The sequence below is a fragment of the Mandrillus leucophaeus genome, unplaced genomic scaffold, assembly GCF_000951045.1.
Source record: "Mandrillus leucophaeus isolate KB7577 unplaced genomic scaffold, Mleu.le_1.0 Scaffold324, whole genome shotgun sequence".
In the NCBI taxonomy this organism is placed as follows: Eukaryota; Metazoa; Chordata; class Mammalia; order Primates; family Cercopithecidae; genus Mandrillus; species Mandrillus leucophaeus.
Window position 1 is genome coordinate 2386846 of NW_012103410.1, and position 8038 is coordinate 2394883.

Sequence of the window (8038 nt, forward strand, 5' to 3'; positions counted from 1 at the left end):
TTGCACCGAGCACAGGGGTGTGTGACCCAGAGTAGGTCCAACGGTGAACAAAGGAAAAACAGAAGAATGAAAAGAGACTGAGAGGTGGATAATGGTGCTAACACGCTTTATGACATGATTCAAGATGCAAGATGTCCTGGGAATAACCCTTCTGTCCACCTTCCTGGCCCTGTTTCTGTATATGACATTGTACTATAATAAAGGAGTTGTCAAAAATAATTAAGTTGTCATCAGCACTTATCTATTAATATAAGATAGAATGATTTAAAAAGTGAGTTTCAGGGAAGAAAGGATTTGGGAAAGATGGGGACTTCAAGGTGCCCACAACAGGAAGTCCCAGGTGGAAGGGAAAAAACCACAGACCTTAAGTGTCTGGACAAGTAAAGGAGGGAAAGGTAAAGGAAAGGGATGGGAGAATTACAGACAGATTTCCTTACATCATAATTGTATCTAGAACAGCCCCAGAGGGAAAAGTATGATTAATCTGCCCATCCCTGTAATACTTTTTAGAATCCTGGTGCTTATCTTGGTCTCAGGTTTGCATGTAGATATCAGAGGTACACCAACTAGTCTAATTCTCCTAATATAGTGGGATCCAATGAACCATACTGTTGAAGTGTATAATTCAGTGCTTTCAAGGCCAAAGTACATGCTGCACATTTAGCCTTCTTTTCCTCTGAATAAATTAAGCTACTGGATAAGACCACATTTTCCGTTCACAGCCAAACCTCACATGATACGATCATGATTCTCCAACCTGCAATGGTAGTTGGGTCTGGAATTGGTTGTGCTATATGATTTGGTGGCTTATTAAGCTCTTCTATGACTACATTAGACCTGGGAAAACAAACTACACCAAGCTGCTGTGAACTGCTCATGTGAGGCTAATGTCTGCAGGGACTCCAGTCATCCCTCTCCCTGACCTCTGCTTCCCTTCTACTGTCATTTGCTTCTCCCCTCCCCAGCTGCCTACCCTCAGGGTCACTCACTCTTCCAAAAGCACCTGCTCCTCGCCTTTGAGTTCCCAGGTGTCAGCTCTCTAAGATCTGACCTCAGGAACTGCCAACTCAGAGCCGAGATAGCCTTCCCCATCTGCAGCAAAAGCCATTTCAAAAAAGCAGGGAGAGATCTTGGCTTCTCATGTTTTCCTTGTTGGATGTGTTTGAGGCTGCAAAAACCAATTACTGAAGCTCAGCTGTAAGATATGAAATGTATTTAGTCACAGGTGAAGTTCATGAACACAGTATTAGCTGCAGAATGTGTGTGGTGGCATCTTTTGCAAATGAATGCATATCCTAGATCCTGCTCCTTTTACAAATAAGCCATCTCCAGAGTGCTGCTGATGGCAAAAACAGAATCAAGTATAATGGACTGGCAGCCTCAATGCTGCTCAGAATAATGAGCTATGGCACACAGCACTTTATCTTCATCAGATTTTTTCCCTCTGCTTGTTTAAACCATCAGAAGTCCCCATATTCTCTCAGGATCAAACAGGCTTGTAACTCTGCAAGACAGACTTATTCCTATACACACTCTGGGTTAATATTTGAAGGTGTTACACCAAGAGAAATCTTGGGTAGAGAACTCAGAAGGCAGACGAAGGCACATATGGACGACACTTTGGCTCCACTAGAACTGTTTCTGAGAATGATCGTATGCTCCCCTCCCATTGGCCAAAAACCATATGGGAAGCAAGGAACCAAGCCACCAGATTCAGTTGGCTTGTTCACATCTGATGTGAACTTTGGTTAAAATTATTGTTTTTTTAATTGAGAGGGAAAGTTGCGTTCGATGATTTGTGGTTTCATAAAGAAGTTAAACCTAGAAGACCACTGAGCATTCAATGGTATTCTAGGTGAAAAAAAAGAGCTTCCTAATATCATAGATCTAAAAGGATCTTGAGAAATCAGATTTTCCAGGCTGTAGGCTCACCATTCATGAGAGGTGTTTGTGTGATTCCCTTAGGTCTTTGACGGGGTCCTGCTCTCTGATGTGGCGTGTTCTCCGCAGTTTGCCTCCTGTCAGGAACCAAGTGGAGTTATCGGGTTGAGGGCTGATTTACACTGCAGCTCCCTTATCAATCCTGCTGGGCGGCGCTAGAGTAATCCTACAATATTTCCTGGTTGTTTTTTAAACTCTCTTTCATTCTTTACTTTCTACTTGGAGTCATGATGGAGTAAGTCTTGAAAGGCAGTTTAAACTTGAAGAAAATAGAATTTGTTGTGAATCTTTGTAAATGCTTGCAGAGACACGCCATCCCGCTCAACTCTTCTCACTTGGGGCCAATGGCCTCATTGCTTCTTTTTCTGGGACTTGTCCTCTCTGATCTCTTCAAATTTCCAACCTCATCTAAATCCTCTTACCCTGTTTTTTTTTTTTCTTTTCGGTTGTTTTTTGCCCTTTTTTTCCCGGTTGGTTTGTTCCCTTGGGCCTTGGTTTTTTTTTTTTTTTTTTTTTTTTTTTGGGCCAGGTCTGGCTCTGTTGTCTAGGCTGCAGTGCAGTGGCATAATCCCGGCTCACTACAACCTTTGTCTCCTGGGCTCAAGCTCAGCATATTGAGCAGCTGGGACTACAGGCACATGCAATCACGCCCAGCTAAGTTTTGTATTTTTTTGTAGAGATGGGGTCTCGCCATGTTGCTATGTTGGTCTTGAACTCCTGGACTCAAGCGGTCCACCCGCCTCAGCTCCCAAAGTGCTGGGATTATAGGCGTGAGCCGCAGTGCCTGGCCCTAGTCACCTGAGTTCTGAAACTCCTGTTCTCCTCTTCCTTCCCTCAGGGACTTTGCTCCTTTACATTTCTTCTTCCCCTTGGCGTCTTTAGCTTCTACTCCTGCCTTGGCTCCTTCCCAATTGCCTCCAGCTATGCACACACTTCCTCCTGGGATGATAGGCCAAACTATCCCACTAATTTACCTCTGCTTTTTCCTATCAAGATCCTTGGCCAAAAGCCACGAAGCATTTCAGTTACGACAAAAATAATACTAACAAGAAGAAGTGATAACATGGAGCACCTACTCTGTGCCTACACTGTGTTAAGCAATTTGCATACATTGTCCTTTAGCCTCATAAAAACTCTATAAGGTCAGTGCTATTATTACCATTACCATCCCCATTTTAAAAATGAGGAAATGGAGGCATAAAAGAGTTAAGCAGCTTGCACAAATCACAAAGCACACTTGTAGCAAAGACAGGATTGAAACCCAGGCAGTCTGCTCTGGTTTAAATATTTGTCCCTTCCAAAACTTATGTTGAAATTTAATCCCCAATGTGGCTGTATTGAGAGGTGGGGCTTTTAAGGAGGTGATTGGGTCTTAAGGGCTGTGTCTTCATGGATGGACTAATCCATTCATGGATTCATGGGTTATCATGAGCGGGGAACTACTGGGGTGTCTTTATATAAGCGTAAGAGGAGAACCAGGTATGGTGATATCTGCCTGTAGTCCTAGCTACTTGGGAGGGTGAGGTGGGAGGATCCCTTGAACCCAGGATATTGACGCCTGCCTGGGCAACACAGCAAGACCCCCATTTCTTTAAAAAACAAAACAAAACAAAACAAAAAACACCAAAGGAAGAGAAGAGATACCTGAACTAGCATGCTTGGCCCCGTTGCCACGTGATGCTCTGTGCTGCCCTGGGACTCTGCAGGGGGTCCCCATCAGCAAGAAGGCTCTCATCAGATGTGCCCCCTTGACCTTGAACACCATAGCCTTAATAACTGTAAGAAATAGGTTTCCTTTCTCTATAAATTACCCAGTTTCAGGTATTCTGTTACAAGCAACAGAAGATGGGCTAAGACACAGTCTGATCTCAGGACCTGCTGTTTACACCACTATCTTGTCACTGCTTCTCTATCCCATCCTGCAATCAGCCTTCCTGGTATTCTGAACCTATATGCAGAAAGTGCACTGATCTCCTAATAGCTGCATCCATTGACATTACCAATTTCTCATTATCCTTGACCTTTCTGCAGTATCTGATACGTGGATCTTCTGTCCCCACCTTCTTTCTGACCCTTTCCACTCCTTTGGCTCTCATACTACCATACTCCTATAGTTCTTATTTACTCTCTTTGACCTTTCTTTTTCTGTATTCTTCACTAGTTCTATTTCCTTCAAATAAATATGAGCATGATCCAAGTGTTAGTCATTGAAACGTTGCCACTCTCAACACGAAGTCTCTCGGCTCACCTCATGCCTCCAGTGGTGCATCTGCCAATGAATCTCAGTTCTATAGCCCCAACCCTGTTGTCAGTTGTGGTGCTAGACTAGAATTTACAAGTACACAATGAACTTTTCCACTAGATTATCTCACCTGCACTTCAAATTTAGTATGAATTAATACAACTGACTCACATTTCCCCCAGAGTGCTAAGATGTTGTTCTCCTCTGCCCTCCATCTCTGCTTTTGTTCAATGGTACTATGACTTGTCTTCAGATGTGTACTTCATCTCTGAAGACTTCCCCGTCATCATCATGTCAGCACTATCTCATCAAAATTATGTGTTTTTCAGTTCTTTCTTTTATGTTTCTCATATCAGTCTCCCCTATTGGTTCTCTTTTCACTGCTAGCACACTACTAGGTCCCCTTATTAGCTAATGCTTGGCCTGCAGCCTAAGCCAGTCCCCGACTTTCTTGCCTCCTGTTCTAACCTCGGTCTATACGGCTGGCTGCCAAAACGTCATCAATCTGAAACACTATTTCCATCATGCTATTATCCTCCCCATAAATCTAAAGAAGCTTCCTATGAGCAAAAACCCACACTTATTAGCCTGGCGTTTAAATGCCCTCTCTAATCTGACCACAATTCATCTTTTCAGCTCTATGTTCTCCACTCCAGGTGGGCCCTTGCTTATATCCAAACATTTTCAGCTCACTTCTGCATCCACCCCATTGCTCTCCCTGTCTGGAATGATACTCCAACTCCTTTCCACAGACTACTTACCTTTCAGGATCTGGCTTTCGTTCTTATTTCTTCAATCAATATGCTATGGCCACATTCCCCTAGAAATGATCTCCTTCCTCTGAATTCCATAGTAATGATTGTCGATGCTATCAATTTAGTGCTTAGCATTTCCTGCCTGTATTTTCATGTGATATGTATTTCTTCCCCAACTATATTTTTAAACAGAAGGAGCTGTTACAGTCTGGGCACTATATGAGGTACTTTAAAGTCACCTTATTTTAACAATAATCTTGAGAAGTCAGTATTTTATATGTATTTTACCACCCTGAGGCCAATGATCCATTTTCTCCCTCCTTGTATACTCTAGGATACCCAGCACAGCTCTTGAATATAGTCAGTGCTAAAAAATTTTGCTGATTGAAAGATATGCTGCCCCAAAATAAGCATATCCAAACATGATAACCCATTCATAAAATTAGAAGACAAATTATGAAGGGAAACCTTATTGTCACATTGAAAAGGAAAAGCATTAACGTCAGTAACTGTAAAGGTAAAAAACTGAAAAGAATTTTAATGTAAATTTATTTATTCATTTATATAAATGTTCAAAAAAAAAGATTCAAAATTCAAAAGGTTCAAAAGAGCATTGTCTTAGGTTTGGTTCCAGAGGGAAACAGAATGGAGATTTGCATGTAGGAAGTTTACTGGGGAGAGCCCTGGGTATCTCCATCAGAGGGGGTGTGAAGGAAATTGAGCTGGGCAGAAGAAAAAGCTGAACTGTGATGCAATGAAAAATAAAGGCTTCAGTTGATAGTACAGTCTGTGACCTGTGAGGAGTCCTAGAGCCGAGATAGTACTTCAGATTTGTCCTGTCCTGAGGCAAGGGGACCAGACTTTATAATGTCTTCTCTCCATCAGCTTCATTAGGGCAGGCTGCCCTGGCCAGCTGAGGCCAATTCCCAGGGAGGGACTCAGCTGAGAACCTGACACTTGTGGCAGGTGGGGAAATGAGTGCCTCTGATCTGAAGCAGGTGATGGCTCACCACAGCATCTGCTCCTGTTACACAGTGAATCATCTCCTTCCTACCCATGTGCCCCAGGCACAAAATTGCCCCCTTGAGCAGTAACTGGTGTCATCACTTTCTTTTATATTTTTCTAGAAATATTCTATGATATTTAAGAAAACACATATAGATATTATTTTCCTCCTTTTTACACAAATAGTAGCAGACTCTACATATTGTTCTGATTCTTGTTCTTTTCATTTAGAATACTTTAGTTTTCAGTCATGTCAATTTTTAAAGGAATGTTCTTCATTTTAAAATACTTTTTATAGGGCTGCATTGTATGTGGATATATAACAATTTCATTAACCCATTCCCTATTGGTAAATATTTAGGTTGTTTCTAATCACTTGCTCTTACACTGCTGTAATAAGTAACATTGTATTTGCCTTATTTCATCCCTGTGAGGGCATATGTGTAGAATACATTCCTAGAAGTGAAACTGATAATCCACCAGGTACATACACCTGTAATTTTGAATTTGATGCCTATGGCTAAATTGCTTTCCATGCGGTCTAGCAATGTAGAATGCTTGTTTCCTTGGAGCTTCACCAACACAGTGCATGATGAAATGGTTTCACCTTTGCGTATCTGATAGGTAAAACAATGACAAATCAGTATAATTTTAATTTGCATTTATTTATTTCATTTCTATAACATTATATGACTTAGTATTCTTAGTATTCTATTCTTAGCATAAGCTAGAACTGTCAGAAGCATTTTACAAATACCAACAAATATCAACTCATTTAATCTTCAGAAATACCCAAAGAGATAGCTTCTACTACTTACTGTCCTCAATTTATTGATGTGAAAACTGAAGCACACCAAAGTTAAGTAACTTGTACATGGTCAAAGAATTAGTAAGAAGATGTGGAAGCAGGATTAGGACCAGGGCTAGAAAGACTGGCTCTAGAGTTCATGCTCTTATTGTGAGTAAGGTTGAACTTCTTAATTTAATTAATTAATTAGTTAACTTAGAGACAGGGTCTCACTATGTGACCTGGGCTGGTCTTGAACTCCTGGCCTCAACTTCTTGCACTTGTCCTGCCTCAGCCTCCTGAGTCTCTGGGATTACAGGTGTGAGCCACCGCACTCAGCTCTGAATATCTTTTCATGTGAGTTATTTGAATTTTTTTCCCTGCAAAGTCTCTTTATAGCCTTATTGTGTCTTAAAAAATTGATTGGTGAACTTTTTATTTGTTAGGAAAATTAGCTCTTTTGCCTACTCTTCCAAGGTTTTTTTTGTTTTTTTCTTTTTTTTGTTTTTGAAACAGGGTCTTGCTCTGTTGCCCAGGCTAGAGGGCAGTGGCATGATCAGAGCTCCCGGACCTCCTGGCTCAAGTGATCCTGTGGCCTTGACCTCCCCAGTAGCTGGGACTGTAGGCGTGCCACCAGACCTAGCTAAATTTTTCTATTTTTTTGTAGAGACAGATTCTTGCTATGTTGCCCAGGCTGATCTTGACTTCCCAGGCTCAAGTGATCCTCTTGCTTCAGCCTTCCAAAGTGCTGGGATTACAGGTTAGAGCCACTGTGCCTGGCCATAGCTGCTGCTGCTTCTTTTTATTTTTACATTTAAATCTTTGATGCATTTTGAATTTATCCTAGTGTAAGGTAAGTGGTTTGAATCTAGGCCTAATTTTTTTTTAGTTGGCTTACCAGTTGTTTAAATGACATTTACTTTTCTCTCTGCCCCATGGATTTTAGATGCCACTCTTATATGAAATTTCTTTATGTATTAGTCTCTGTTTCTGAATTTCTTTTTCTTTTTCTTTTTCTTTTTTTTTTGAGACAGAGTCTAGCTCTGTCACACAGGCTGGGGTACAGTGGCGCAATCTCTACTCCCTGCAAGCTTGGCCTCCCAGGTGCATGCCATTCTCCTGCCTCAGCCTCCCGAGTAGCTGGGACTACAGGCGCTCGCCACCATGCCCTGCTAAGTTTTTTTGTATTTTTAGTAGGGACGGGGTTTCACCGTGTTAGCCAGGATGGTCCCAATCTCCTGACCTCGTGATCTGCCCACCTCGGCCCCCAGAGTGCTGGGATTACAGGCATGAGCCACCACGCCCAGC